The sequence below is a fragment of the Cannabis sativa genome, chromosome 3 (assembly GCF_029168945.1).
Source record: "Cannabis sativa cultivar Pink pepper isolate KNU-18-1 chromosome 3, ASM2916894v1, whole genome shotgun sequence".
Taxonomy (NCBI): Eukaryota; Viridiplantae; Streptophyta; class Magnoliopsida; order Rosales; family Cannabaceae; genus Cannabis; species Cannabis sativa.
In genome coordinates, this window is record NC_083603.1 from 11,257,367 (window position 1) to 11,272,671 (window position 15,305).

Consider the following 15,305-nt stretch of genomic DNA (forward strand, 5'->3'; position numbering starts at 1 on the left):
TTCAATGTTGTCGGGCACAAAACATGCAAAATTATGAAATTTCATATATGACATATAAAATGCATTCTGAATTCAATTAAATCATCGTAAATAAATAATTCCAAGTTAATATGCAAGTTTCATAATTAAACCTTAATTAACTATTAATTCTCAAATTAAAGCTAAGCGGTCTTTACAGTGATTATGACAATTAGTAGTCCCGTGATCTGTAAGGGGAAATACCGGGTAAGTTGTGCAATCCCACATCGCCTAGGGAAGGTCAAGTGTGATGATTCTAAGACTGTGTAGGCATGGGATTACACAGTTGAAGAGGGTTTAAATGGATTAATTGGCACTACCTATGTTAATAAGGTCCATCTTATTTTTCGGTAGCCCGTCACGAAAGAACTCCACAGTTAAGCGTGCTTCACTTGGGGTAATTTCAGGATGGATGACCTCCTGGGAAGTTTTCCCCATAAGTGTGCGAGTGAGGACAAAGCACGCTGGAAATACTCGTGTTGGTTTGTAGGGTCAATCATCAGTCCATGAAGCATCCAGAGTGACATACTCGTGTATAAGAGCCATTATTCTATGGGTGTAAGGGTCTAATGGAGGTTTGAAGCAGGGACGTTACACTGTCAGTGGCAACTCCACTTGCTTATATTCATGTTTTGAACACTAAAAATACTAGTTCTCCTTTGGTTCAAGCAAATCAAGTAAATTCTATTATCCATACTTCAGTTTCGATCTCCACTGCTGCAACTACTGCTATTGCTCCTTTGAATACTCAATTTCACCCTGGTATGGAAATGGCTAATGAGAATAGATTGTCATATATGTCATTTAAAAGGTAATTGATGTCCTTGGGTGGCAATATTCAACATGTTTTGAAGTACTTTTGCACAAGAAACTCTCCTTTGACTGATTCTAAAAACACCTTTCAACAACCTCTGTTTGATTGCCTCTCTGAGATTTATGGTCTTTCATTGATAGAAAATTACAGGTCAGCTTCTTTGGCATAGGTTGAGACTCAACCTCGCCAGTAACCAAGAATATCATCAGTTGGAATGCAGAGGGTTTAGACAGTCCTTGTGCTTTTCATAAACTAAATTTGCTTAATTCTCACAACTTTCTTGATGTAATTTTATTATGGAAACAAATTTGAAAATAGGTTCTCTTTTTAAATTTAATAATGCCTTACATTTTTCTAATGGGATAGAAGTTCCAGAGATTGGTCTTGAAGTGGTTTAATGTTGTTATTGATATCTCATGTAAATGTGACTATTTTAAATTATGAAATTAATTTTATTGACATGTATATGAGGAAATTATATTGTATATATACCTACTTTACTTTACTTGTTTTAATTTTTACCTTTTTATTTTCATATTCTTTAAGATATACTCACTTTTATAGATGATGTCCCCATTATACCCCTTAGGTTAATGTAAATTATGTGGTAGACTTAAGTGGAGAGTGAGGGTATATTGGGAAACCCACTCATAAAAGTGGGTACATTTTAATAAAATTTAATATGAGAGTATTTTTTATTATTGGATACAAAAAAAAGGTATTCCTCAATTTATCCCCAGTTATATAGAGTTTGACAATGGCCCATAATGGTATTTTTCTAGTTTTATGGTTCTCTTATCACTTTTATGAGACCATTATCCTAGAAACTCCTCAAAATACTTCATGATTTCGCTCCATTGATGCCATGGTTAAGAAGATTTAATGAAATTCTCTATGCAACTGATAAAATTGGAGGTACCCTAAGACTGGATATATAGATTGACTCTTTTAGAGATGCATTTTATTATTGCAGACTCACTCCTCTCAACTTTGAAGGTGAGATTTTTATTTGGCATGACAACATTGTTTCAAATAAAAATATTAAAGAGTGTTTGGATTATGCTTTTTCAAATGTCCCTTGGCTTGATAATTATGTGCTACCTTCTCTCAAACACCTTGATTTTTACAAGTCTAATCACAGGGCATTACAAGTTATTAGTACATCGAATAGAGAAGATCCACCAATTTAATTTAAGTCTCAATTTCACTTTGAAGAGTTGTGGCTTCAAGAAGCTGAATGTGAAGAGCTCATTTCAAGGCATTGGCTCTCTTATGACACACCTTCAACGTAAATGTTATATTATTTATGATAATATAATATATAGATTAAATATGTGTAATAAACTAATAATATGTAACATATGACAATGTATATTAGTTGTCATCTTTTTGTAACATTTGGGAGTTACTTGTTACTATGAGTAACCTCCACCATCATCACCAACATTAAGAGTGTAAAAAGATGTTACACCTCTTAATTTGAAATTCTTAATGCTATAGGAGTTATGGTGTGTGTAGGAGTTACATTTGAGTCCATAACATCTATGGGGTTATGAGTTTGAATTTCAAATGGTGATGATATCCTAAACACTATATAAAGAGGTCTAAGGTGCTCATTTTGGAGATGAAGTTTTCTATCAAGAAAGCACTTTGTTAGAAAACCCTAAAAGGCTTGATAATTCCCAAAGCTATTTCCTAGAGAGTTCCCTTAGTGCTTAGAGATAGGGGGAAATAAGCTTTTGGACAAAAGTGTAATACCTTGTTCAAGTCATGGTGATCCCCACTAATCTACACTCAAGGTTGTGAGTGAGTGTATATATATATTATTCTCTTATTATATATACATATATTATATTACATGTGTTGTAATCTTCTCTTCTACCTTTCTTATATATAATATATATAGTGTATATATGTTGTATATTATGTTGTTGTAACATTTATTTAATCTCTTTGTTGGTCCTTGTATTGTATTACAATAGAGTTGTAATATCTTGATTTTCTTTCATTATAATAAAATCTCTAACAATCAAAAGCTTATCCCTTTTCAATGGAAGAAGTGATAAATCAAGATTATGAGAATACAAGGATAAGAGATTTTATGTAAAAACCATTGATCATGGGTGAGCATGGTGGTGTATGTTATGTGATTTACTATATTTTATATAATAGTAATATATAATATATATATATGAGTTATATATATGTGATCATGTGTTTATATCATATTATATATATGATATTTGAATTTTATATGTTATTATATGTATATATGTGAGATATATAATATATAACATGTATATATATGAGTAATATATATTATATATATTTAGAGCATGTGATATAATATATATTAGTGAGATTAAATATGTAGAAATAATTATTTTTATGTATTTATATGAGACATGCATATATAATATATATTATGAGTATATAATATATATCATGCATGTGTATTAAAGTGTATATATGTTATATATGTGTGAGGTATGTAACATATATAGTTGTGTAATTAATATATATTATGTTTATATGATATATATTAAAGTATATATGTTACATGTATATGAGATATGTAACATATTTATTTGTGAATTTAATATTGACATTGTGTGTATGTTACATATAAGATGTTGATTAGTAACATACATATTATATTAATGTATGAGTTATGTAGTATGATAATAATGTTGATAGTAATAATATAATATTGTTTATTGCTATTGATGTGGAAATTATTATCATCTATTTTGTGAATAAAGAATATTTTAAATTCTTTTTCAATTTGGTAGTGAACATCTCACTTTATGAGATAATAAAAGATGGCTTTTGAGAGTGACATCTTTTATTGGGTTATAAGAGATAATCATCTCATATTTGAGATAAGAAAAAGTGGACTATGAGAGTTACACTTTTATTGGACTTGCATTGTCATAAGCAAGAACAAATGGATTAAAAGTGAATCCAAACTTGTGAAATGAGCCATAAATTGGAAGAGCAATTTTGGACTCAAAAGTAAATGAAACAATGTGGATTCAAAAATAGTGAAAAGATAACAAAATTAGAGAAGCAATTTTGAATCTTAAATGATCAAAGTTGTGAACAAAATTGATGAGAATTTTGTTAACTTTTGTATAATTTTGGGTTAATCTCAATAAGGAGATAACCTTAAAATTATGAGTAAAAATAATCACATTATTTTATGAATAGTAATGTGAGTTTGATATTTTAGTTTTGTTGAGAAAATTAAAAATGTCAAATGGTATTTTTAAAGTGGCCTTAAAGAGTCATTTGAAGAGGAAAATACACAAAAGTGATATTTTATATACACTTTATGGTAAAAATATGGGGGTGAGCCACAAATTTAATCAAAATGTGTTGAGACATTATTGATTAATTTATTTGATTTTGAATTCAAATTCTAAATCAAATTTGGCTATGTGTATATGTAAAATTTTGACATATTTTGGTGTCAAAGTTAAGTGAAAATAATTTCAAGAAGGAAGTTAATTAAAAGAATTATAGAGACAAAGTGGTCTTCTATATTTTAAAATCAAGATATTGTCTTGATAATGAAATGTGAAAGTGTGGGGGTGTATACTCTAATATGAGAAAGTTTAGACATACTTGGTGTCTAAAAATAAAATATGCAAATTTAGACATGTTTGTTGTCTAAATTGGTGTATTTTTGATATGTTTGGTATCAAAATTATTGAGAATTTGAGTTGTGTGAAAATTAATCTTTTATGATTGAATTTTCAAAGCTTAAGTACTTAAGGAGAAAAGTGGTCACAAAGTGAACACTATATTTTGGCATGCATGATTCACATGGAATCAATAGTGAGAGGTTATAACAAATTGCTTAATCTCCGTACAAGATTAAAGCATGAATTTTTGAGGGATGAGACCTAAACTCCCTTAGTGTTTTGCTCATTGATGGTAACCTATCTTAACACTAGTAAACATCTAGTCTTAAGTTCAATAGGTAATAACAAGTCAATAGAGTAAATATGGTACTCAATTGTCTCATCTATGAATGAGTACATGTGGTGAAAATTGAGGGTTAAAACCGAAAGGTTTTTTAATGGAGCTTAAGCTTAAGAAAACTCACTTAAGCTTAAGAAGTGTCTAAACAGTGGTGAGACACTAAAAATCCACCTATATGGACTAGAGGTGGTGCCGTCTCTTATGAGAATTGGGAGTTATTCTCTAGAGAGTCCATGAATTGGAATTTTGCACATGGCCATTAACGGTGCAAGAGCGAGACATGCGGTCTCAAGTGAGCATTAGCGAGGGTGTGTGTGTTATCACCGGTTTGTATTAAAGGAATAATGGTTCAATGCTACGGCAACCAAAATTTCATCAAACTTTGTGGTAATTACACTAAAATAAAATTCAAGTCGAAAGACATTTTATCTAATGCACCTAAGCAAGACTTCTTAAAAGTGTGTATTTAGTCAATCAAAGTGGGGGAATGTTATATTTTGATATAATATTTTTGATTGATTAAATAAATGTTACAAAAGTTACAAGTTTGTTACTAAAGAGATAATATTTAATCTAGTGGGGGATTGTTATATTATTTATGATAATATAATATATAGATTAAATATGTGTAATAAACTAATAATATGTAACATATGACAATGTATATTAGTTGTCATCTTTTTGTAACATTTGGGAGTTACTTGTTACTATGAGTAACCTCCACCATCATCACCAACATTAAGAGTGTAAAAAGATGTTACACCTCTTAATTTGAAATTCTTAATGCTATAGGAGTTATGGTGTGTGTAGGAGTTACATTTGAGTCCATAACATCTATGGGGTTATGAGTTTGAATTTCAAATGGTGATGATATCCTAAACACTATATAAAGAGGTCTAAGGTGCTCATTTTGGAGATGAAGTTTTCTATGAAAGCACTTTGTTAGAAAACCCTAAAAGGCTTGATAATTCCCAAAGCTATTTCCTAGAGAGTTCCCTTAGTGCTTAGAGATAGGGGAAATAAGCTTTTGGACAAAGGTGTAATACCTTGTTCAAGTCATGGTGATCCCCACTAATCTACACTCAAGGTTGTGAGTGAGTGTATATATATATATTATTCTCTTATTATATATACATATATTATATTACATGTGTTGTAATCTTCTCTTCTACCTTTCTTATATATAATATATATAGTGTATATATGTTGTATATTATGTTGTTGTAACATTTATTTAATCTCTTTGTTGGTCCTTGTATTGTATTACAATAGAGTTGTAATATCTTGATTTTCTTTCATTATAATAAAATCTCTAACAGTAAATATCATTGTAAAATATTGCAGCTGTTTCTTCTAACCTTCTAATTTGGTACCATGGAAAATATAGAGATCTACCTAAGCAGATTTGGACCTCACAGAATAAGATTGCAAACTTGAGAAATTCTTATGATACTTCACAATCTCATTTTACTGAGCTCCATAAATCTGAAGATATCTTGGATAATTTGCCTGCACAAGAAAGAGAATATTGACAACAAAGGAGTAGAATTGATTGGCTAAAAGTAGGGAATTTCAACACCAAATATTTTCATCAACACGTGAATTCTCAAAAAGTTGTAAACAAAATAGAAAGTAGAATTCAACATATTTATAAGGATGCTATATCTAACATTATTGGAGAAGATTGTCAGAATATTTACCATACAGAGTGAGTGGATCAGGTGGTGCTTGATCATGTACTCAATTTAGTTCTTATGGTCATTTCAGAAGAGGTAAATGGCTCTTTTACTAGACCATACAGATCCTCTAAAGTTTATATCACCTTATAGACCATGAAAATAGATAGTAGTCTAGGAATAGACGGAATGTCAGTCATGTTCTACTCTCATTATTGGCATATTATAGGAAAAATGGTAACAAAGTATAGCGCTCAATGTTCTCAATTATGGAGTTGACCCTTCCTTGCTTGACAGAATACTCAATACACTCATCCCAAAGGTAAAAAATCCAAAAAAAAAATATCTCACTTCAGACTAATTAGCCTTTGTAATGTCTTGTACAAATGGTTTCAAAGACAATTGTTTTGAGATTAAAGCCATTGCTATCTAATGCGATTTCATATACCCAAAGTGATTTCCTTTCTCAGCAACTAATAACAGATAATGTCTTTGTTGCCTTTAAACTTTTGCACTCTTTAAAAAAAACATAAGAAGAGAACGAGTGGGATATGCAGCAATGAAGCTTGATATGAGAAAAGCTTTCGATCATGTTAAATAGAATTTCCTTGGAAAAATGATGCTAGTAATGGGTTTTCTCCAATTCTAGTGCAGCTTATCATAAGGTGCATTACCTCAGTTTCTTATTCTTTTTTGGTAAGTTAAGAAATTCAAGGTAATATCAATCCTGAGAGAGGATTACACTAAGGGGATCCAATATCTTCTTATCTTTTCATCATTTGCTCAGAAACCTTATCCCGGTTACTTCAATACGATGAAACTCAAGGCAACTTTCATGGCTTACGAATCATTAGGAATGCTCCATCAGTCACTCTTTTATTTTTGCAAATGATAGACTTATGCTATGAAAAGTTAATCTTTCTTTGGCCATTGCTCTCAAATGATCATTAGACCTTTACTACAGAGCCTTTGAGAAACTTATTAATCACGATAAATCATCATTATCTTTCTCTCTTAGCACAAGAAGAGAGGACAAAGAGATGTTCCATCAAATTTTAAGGATGCATGTATCCAACCACTTCATGAAAAATATCTCGAATTACCATCCTATTTAGGTAGACATAAAATGATTTGGTTTCAAAGTATCACATATAGATTTTGAAAATTACTTAATTCATGGCAAGAAAAGTTTTTCTTTATTGGTGGGAAGAAAGTTCTTCTAAAATTTATAGTTGCTTCTAATTACCTAAAGGTTCGATTGATCAAATTGAAAAAATAATGAATCAATTTTTGCAGGAATTAAATGGTACACATTGGAAAATATAAAAAAAAAATTATGTCGCTCAAAATATGAAGTGGTTTGAATTTTCAAGACTTTGTTCATTTTAATTAGGTTTTATTGGATAAACAAGCTTACAAAATTCACTTAAACTCAAACTTTTTGTTGAGTACATTACTTAGACATCAGTATTACTCAAATATTGGCTTCTTAAAAGTTGATCTTGGATCTCATCCTTCAATGACATGGAAAGGTATCTTATGGGGAGGTCAACTACTAAAGAAATGCATTAGATGGAAAGTTGACACATGGGAAAATATATTTTGTGCATCTGATGGTCGACTTCCTAGTATTTCAAATTTTAAGCAACTGTGATTCTTAGGACCTGACCCTTCTATGATAGTCTCTAGCCTGATCTCTCATTATAGGCCCTAGAATACTTCAGTGTTGCCAAATTTCTTTCTTCCTTTTGATGTCCATCGTATTTTAGGCATTCCTCTTAGTTATATGCCTCACAAAGACCATAAGATATGGCACTATATTTCTGATGTATGTACACAGTTAAATCCAAATATCATATTACCACTAAGCTCTCAAAATCAGAAAATGAATCAAGCTCTAACTTTAAATCACGTTGGTGGAAAAAGTTTTAATTTTTTAAGGTTCATGTAAATATTAGAATTTATATATCTATGGCGTGTCTTAAATGATTTCCTCCCTGTTCCAGCAATCTTCCATAGAAGACATATTGCAGATTCTAGTCGCTGCCCTCTTTGCTCTCATCATAAAAGAATTAAAACTACCTGTTGAAGTAAACCCCATATTAGCTATACACTGTAAAACCAGATTTTTTACAAAGAGATTACAAGACAGTAAAATAAATCCTAGGTGGCCTTTGGCCTCTAAATACCTAGGACAGATCAGCAAGTTTGTTACAAAGTTTATTAAACTTTGTAACCAACTCCTTTCTCTGTTTTTTCCACTACTACAACATATATAAAAGGCAGAAATACAACAACACAATACAAGATCAGAATATACAAATTAAAACTCAGATCAGATACAACAGAGAGCAAAAAAAGATACACAGATTCAAATTTCTTCTCCAGAAAAACACAGAACATGAACAGGGGAGTTCGTGGTTGAGGCTTACAGCGGGTTTGCCTTGAAGCCCTAGATTTGGGTTTGGAGATCCACAACTCGGGATGATGTTGTTCATGTTGCAAAGAAGAAAAACACACTGCTGTTAGTTGTGATTTTTGAGAGAAACAGAGAGAGAGAGAAAATAGAGAAAGATCAAACACTGTATATATACATATATGTTCGGATTACCTCTCAAAATGCTATGAGTTGGAATCCTTGCTGTGTAATCTCTTGATCATTGAAGATCTATAGTGGAAGAGGCGAGCTCAAGAGGACGTACCCAGATTTCATTGGGGAACCTCTATAAATCCGGTGCTATCTTTCTTCTCTTTACTTTTCTGCTTCATCTTTGTTGTTTGTGTTTATAAATTCTGGGTTAAAATCAGTTTGGGGAAGCTATTTTTCTGGGTATTATCTGTGGTGTTCTTCGTGTTCTTCTGTGAAGAACCACGAAGACTTAGGCTCAGTTGGGGTTTAATTAGATCTGGGCAGAGGGTATTTTTCTGGGTTGAGATGCAGGTGTTCTTCATGTTCTTCAAAGAAGAACAGTGAAGAAAGGAGGCTCACGGCTAGGGTTTATTTAGAAAGGTTGCTGTTTATGTTTTGTGAAGATAAAGATGTATATATATGTCAAATGCTTTTAGGGCTTCTGGTGTAGTAAACGACTAGTAGTAATTGGGAATAGGGGCTGTCGTTTGAATTTAATGCAGGGGTCAAAAAGGGAAGGTTTGACTGGGTAAAGGTCTTAATTGACCTTGGCTTTTAATGGTTTCTTTGCTGTGTGTAGGGTTTGTTTAGGAATAAAAATTCCTACAGTGGTATCAGAGCCAAACAAGGCACAATCTGCAGCAAAAATTAATCAAGAAAGCATAAAGAAAGCATAAAGAAATCATCAAGAAAGCATCAAGATTCACATTCATACCAGCAAGAATTTAAACACACAAAACCAAGATTGCAAAGAACAACACTAGGATTTTTATAAACTCATTATCTATATAATTTCTTTGAAATAACTTTATACATATACAATTATGAGTTCCATGAAGGTTGATATAGATAAGTTTGATGGTTCAGGTGATTATCGTATTTGGAGGAAGAAGATTAGGGCTCTATTGGCTCAACACAAGCTGTTGAAGGTTCTTAAAGATCCGGTGGAATGGTCAAGTGATACGACCAAAGACCAGCAAGAAGAGTTGCTGGAAACAGCAACCGGATTGATCATTTTCAACCTCTCTGATGCTATAATCAGATTGGTTGACAAGGAAGATACACCCGCCAAGATTTGGAACAAGTTGGAAGAGCAATTTCAAAAGAAATCTTTGATCAACAAGATTTACTTGAAGGAGAGAATCTTTGGTTTTAAAATGAGTCCATCTAAATCTCTAGAACAAAACTTGGATGAGTTCTTGAGATTACACATTGAGTTAGCAAACTCGGGGGAAAATGAGGCCTTAAGTGATGAGAATCAAGCAATTATAATTCTCAATTCACTACCGGAATCCTACAGGGAGGTTAAGACAGCCATTAAGTATGGGAGAACTGAGATCACTCTTGAAGAAGTAATCTCAGCTTTGAAATCGAAAGATTTGGAAATGAAGGTTGAAAGACCGGGGCATACTAATGGGGATGTTAACCTAAGTAGGGGAAGGCCTGGACAAAAGAAACCATGGCATAATAAGGGTATAAGCACTAGTAGAGGTTCAAGCGCTAGTAGGGGTTCACACAAGGGCAGCAATCATCATCACAAAGGGAGGTCAAATTCAAAGGGTCCTAAAGATCCAAATGGGTGCTACCATTGTGGAAAGTTAGGGCATTTCAAGAGAGAATGCTACTTTTACAAGAAAAGCAATGGGAAACAAAATTCAGATCATCAAGAGGAATCAAACAAATCAAACAAGACTAAAAATGACTATCAAAATGCAAACCTAAGTGATGGTTATGATAGTGGAGATGTCTATGTGGCTGCATCATCTTTTAAAGATGATTGGATTATTGATTCGGGTTGTACTTTTCACATGACTAACAATAAGTCTTATTTGTTTGATTACAGGGAATCTAGAGGGGGCAAAGTCATTCTTGGGAATGACCAAACATGCAACATTGAAGGTTCAGGTTCTATTAATTTTAAAATGTTTGATGGCATTATTAGAACCTTAACTAATGTTAGATATGTTCCCGATTTATCTAGAAACTTAATTTCTATTAGTGTACTTGATGATCTTGGTGTTGTTAGCAAAATTGAGGCAGGTACAATAAAGTTGGCAAAAGGTTCTATGACTATCATCAAAGGACACAAAAATGGTGGTCTATACTACTTGCAAGGAAGCCACGTAGCTTGCTGCCACAACACCAAGGAGCATGTGACGGAAGACACTAAGGCTATCCTATGGCATAGGAGGTTGGGACACATTAGTGAAAGAGGGCTACAACTTATGAGTGAACAAAAGCTACTTGGTAAGGACAAGGTAACCAAGGTAGATTTTTGTGAATTTTGTGTACTAGGAAAGCATCATAGACTTAAATTTCAAACTAGCACACACAAATCACAAGGTATATTAGATTATGTTCATTCGGATTTGTGGGGTCCTGAGAAAACCCTAACTTTTGGGGGTAGTGCCTATTTCTTGTCTATTGTTGATGATTATTCTAGGAAGGTTTGGGTTTATCTGTTAAAGCATAAAAATGAGGCTTTTCAAAAATTTGTACATTGGAAATTACTTGTTGAAAACCTAACTAACCGGAAATTGAAAACCCTAAGAACAGATAATGGCCTAGAATTTTGTAATGATGAGTTTACAGGTTATTGTCAAGACAATGGAATCCAAAGGCATAGGACCGTGAGAAAAACTCCTCAACAAAATGGTGTTGCTGAAAGGATGAATAGAACCATATTGAACAAAGCAAGGTGCATGCTTTTCAATGCCGGGCTCGCAAATGGATTTTGGGGAGAAGCAGTTGTAACTGCAACATACCTAATCAACAGAAGTCCCTCTAGTGCAATTGAAGGTAAAACCCCTGAAGAAAGGTGGACTGGTAAACCACCTGACTTGTCTAATTTGAAAGTTTTTGGATGTGCGGCTTATGCACATCAAAGTGTAGGCAAGTTAGAGCCAAGGGCTCTAAAATGCGTGTTTCTGGGTTACCCCGAGGGTGTAAAGGGCTATAGATTGTGGGTGAAAGGGAAAGGAGGTTTCAAAACTCTCATTAGTAGAGATGTGATTTTTCAAGAAAATGATTTTCCTTGTAAAAATACTAATGAGCTTGATGCAGGTTCCACAGAAACTAACCCTGCAGTACATCTATTGGAGTCTCTCAAACCAAACCCAACTGAAGTGGAACCGAATCCAAATCAGGTGGAACCAATTCAAATGGAACCTCAAGAAGCACCAAATCAGGTGGAACAAGTTCAGGTGGAACATGAAGTTCAAGATGAGGAAGACGGGAATCAGGAAGACCTCACAGAATATCAACTTACAAGAGATAGAGCTAAAAGAGTCCCTAAACCGAACCAGAAGTACAGTTACAATGTGTGGGATGAGAGTATTGCCTATGCCTATATGTGCAAGCTTAAAGCTGAGATCTATGAGCCACAATCTTATGAAGAAGCACTCAAAGACCGAAACTACAAGGCTTGGTTGAAAGCAATGAAGGAGGAAATGTACTCTCTCATAAAGAATAAGACTTGGAGAGTTGTACTTAGACCCGATGGAAAGAGTGTGGTATCTTGCAAATGGCTTTTCAAAGTCAAGGAAGGGAGAATCGAGGATGAACCGGTAAGGTTCAAAGCGAGATTGGTGGCAAAGGGGTTCACACAGAAAGAAGGGATAGACTTCACAGAAATATTCTCACCGGTGGTGAAATATAAGACTATAAGGTTGATGCTCGCACTAGCTACTCAGTTTGACATGGAGATTGACCAAATGGATGTGACCACGGCTTTTCTACATGGGGACCTAGAAGAAGACATCTATATGGAGCAGCCAAAGGGGTTTGTGGTTAAAGGCAAGGAAGACCATGTTTGCAAGCTTGACAAGTCTCTTTATGGATTGAAGCAATCCCCGAGACAATGGAACAAACGGTTTGACACCTTTATGACCAAACAAGGGTTCAATAGAAGCTACTATGACCACTGTTTGTATTTTAAAGGTTCGGAAATTACTAAAGTCACTTACTTGCTACTTTATGTGGATGATATGCTAATAATTAGCAAGGAGAGGTCAAATGTCAACAAGGTCAAGGATTTGCTCAAGTCGGAATTTGAAATGAAGGACATAGGTGTGGCTACTAAGATTTTGGGGATCAACATTCAAAGGGATAGAGGCAAAGGGAAACTCATGCTACATCAGGAAGACTATATCAACAAGATCATAGAAAAGTTTTCTATGAAAGATTCAAAGGTTGTTTCACAACCGATTACCAACCAATACCTTATGTCTAAATCTATGTGCCCTAAGACCAAGTTAGAACAAGAAGAGATGGCGAATGTTCCCTACTCTAATGCAGTGGGGTCCATAATGTACTTGATGGTTAGTACTAGACCTGACCTTGCTTATGCAATCAGTGTGCTAAGCAGGTTCATGTCTAGTCCTGGAAAGGAGCATTGGAAAGTCATGAAATGGCTTATGAGATACTTAAAAGGTACATCTAAGTTGGGATTGGTCTATCAGGGTCACCAAACACATCAGAACATCGAAGGGTTCACTGATGCAGATTATGCGGGGGACAGGGACACTAGAAGATCTACTTCGGCCTACTTTTTCTTAACGGGGGGAAATTGTACTAGTTGGAAAGTACAATTACAGCCAGTAGTGGCGTTGTCCACTACCGAATCTGAATATATAGCTACTACAGAAGCTATTAAAGAGGCTCTATGGTTAAAAGGGCTTATGGAGGAGCTGAAGTTAATGAAAAAGGAACCTATAATCTACTCCGATAGTCAGAGCAGCATCTATTTATGTAAAAACCCAGTTTTTCATGATAGGACAAAACACATTGAGATCAAATATCACTTTATCAGGGATAAAGTTTCACAAGGACTGATCGGGATAGACAAAGTGCCTACTGAAGTGAATCCAGCAGACATGGGCACTAAGGTTGTGTCCCTCAATAAGTTTAAGCTTTGCTTAAGCTTATTGGGGATTGACACAGGTTGGTAAAACCCTTAATGGGTTCGAGCTAAGACCCTCAGATACACTCAAATAACACAGAGATTACAGTGGACTGTTCATATGGGGTTTAGGTGGAAATTGTTGAAGTAAACCCCATATTAGCTATACACTGTAAAACCAGATTTTTTACAAAGAGATTACAAGACAGTAAAATAAATCCTAGGTGGCCTTTGGCCTCTAAATACCTAGGACAGATCAGCAAGTTTGTTACAAAGTTTATTAAACTTTGTAACCAACTCCTTTCTCTGTTTTTTCCACTACTACAACATATATAAAAGGCAGAAATACAACAACACAATACAAGATCAGAATATACAAATTAAAACTCAGATCAGATACAACAGAGAGCAAAAAAAGATACACAGATTCAAATTTCTTCTCCAGAAAAACACAGAACATGAACAGGGGAGTTCGTGGTTGAGGCTTACAGCGGGTTTGCCTTGAAGCCCTAGATTTGGGTTTGGAGATCCACAACTCGGGATGATGTTGTTCATGTTGCAAAGAAGAAAAACACACTGCTGTTAGTTGTGATTTTTGAGAGAAACAGAGAGAGAGAGAAAATAGAGAAAGATCAAACACTGTATATATACATATATGTTCGGATTACCTCTCAAAATGCTATGAGTTGGAATCCTTGCTGTGTAATCTCTTGATCATTGAAGATCTATAGTGGAAGAGGCGAGCTCAAGAGGACGTACCCAGATTTCATTGGGGAACCTCTATAAATCCGGTGCTATCTTTCTTCTCTTTACTTTTCTGCTTCATCTTTGTTGTTTGTGTTTATAAATTCTGGGTTAAAATCAGTTTGGGGAAGCTATTTTTCTGGGTATTATCTGTGGTGTTCTTCGTGTTCTTCTGTGAAGAACCACGAAGACTTAGGCTCAGTTGGGGTTTAATTAGATCTGGGCAGAGGGTATTTTTCTGGGTTGAGATGCAGGTGTTCTTCATGTTCTTCAAAGAAGAACAGTGAAGAAAGGAGGCTCACGGCTAGGGTTTATTTAGAAAGGTTGCTGTTTATGTTTTGTGAAGATAAAGATGTATATATATGTCAAATGCTTTTAGGGCTTCTGGTGTAGTAAACGACTAGTAGTAATTGGGAATAGGGGCTGTCGTTTGAATTTAATGCAGGGGTCAAAAAGGGAAGGTTTGACTGGGTAAAGGTCTTAATTGACCTTGGCTTTTAATGGTTTCTTTGCTGTGTGTAGGGTTTGTTTAGGAAT

At 34.1% G+C, this 15,305-nt stretch overlaps 1 long non-coding RNA gene across 1 annotated transcript; it reads right to left on the reverse strand.

The window, feature by feature from the left end:
* Positions 1 to 14,163: 14,163 nt before the first annotated feature.
* LOC133035621 (uncharacterized) lies at positions 14,164 to 15,305 on the reverse strand. Its single transcript, XR_009686767.1, has 2 exons — positions 14,693 to 15,305; positions 14,164 to 14,600 (listed from the first exon to the last, which is right to left on the reverse strand). It is a non-coding gene; the product is annotated as an uncharacterized LOC133035621 (long non-coding RNA).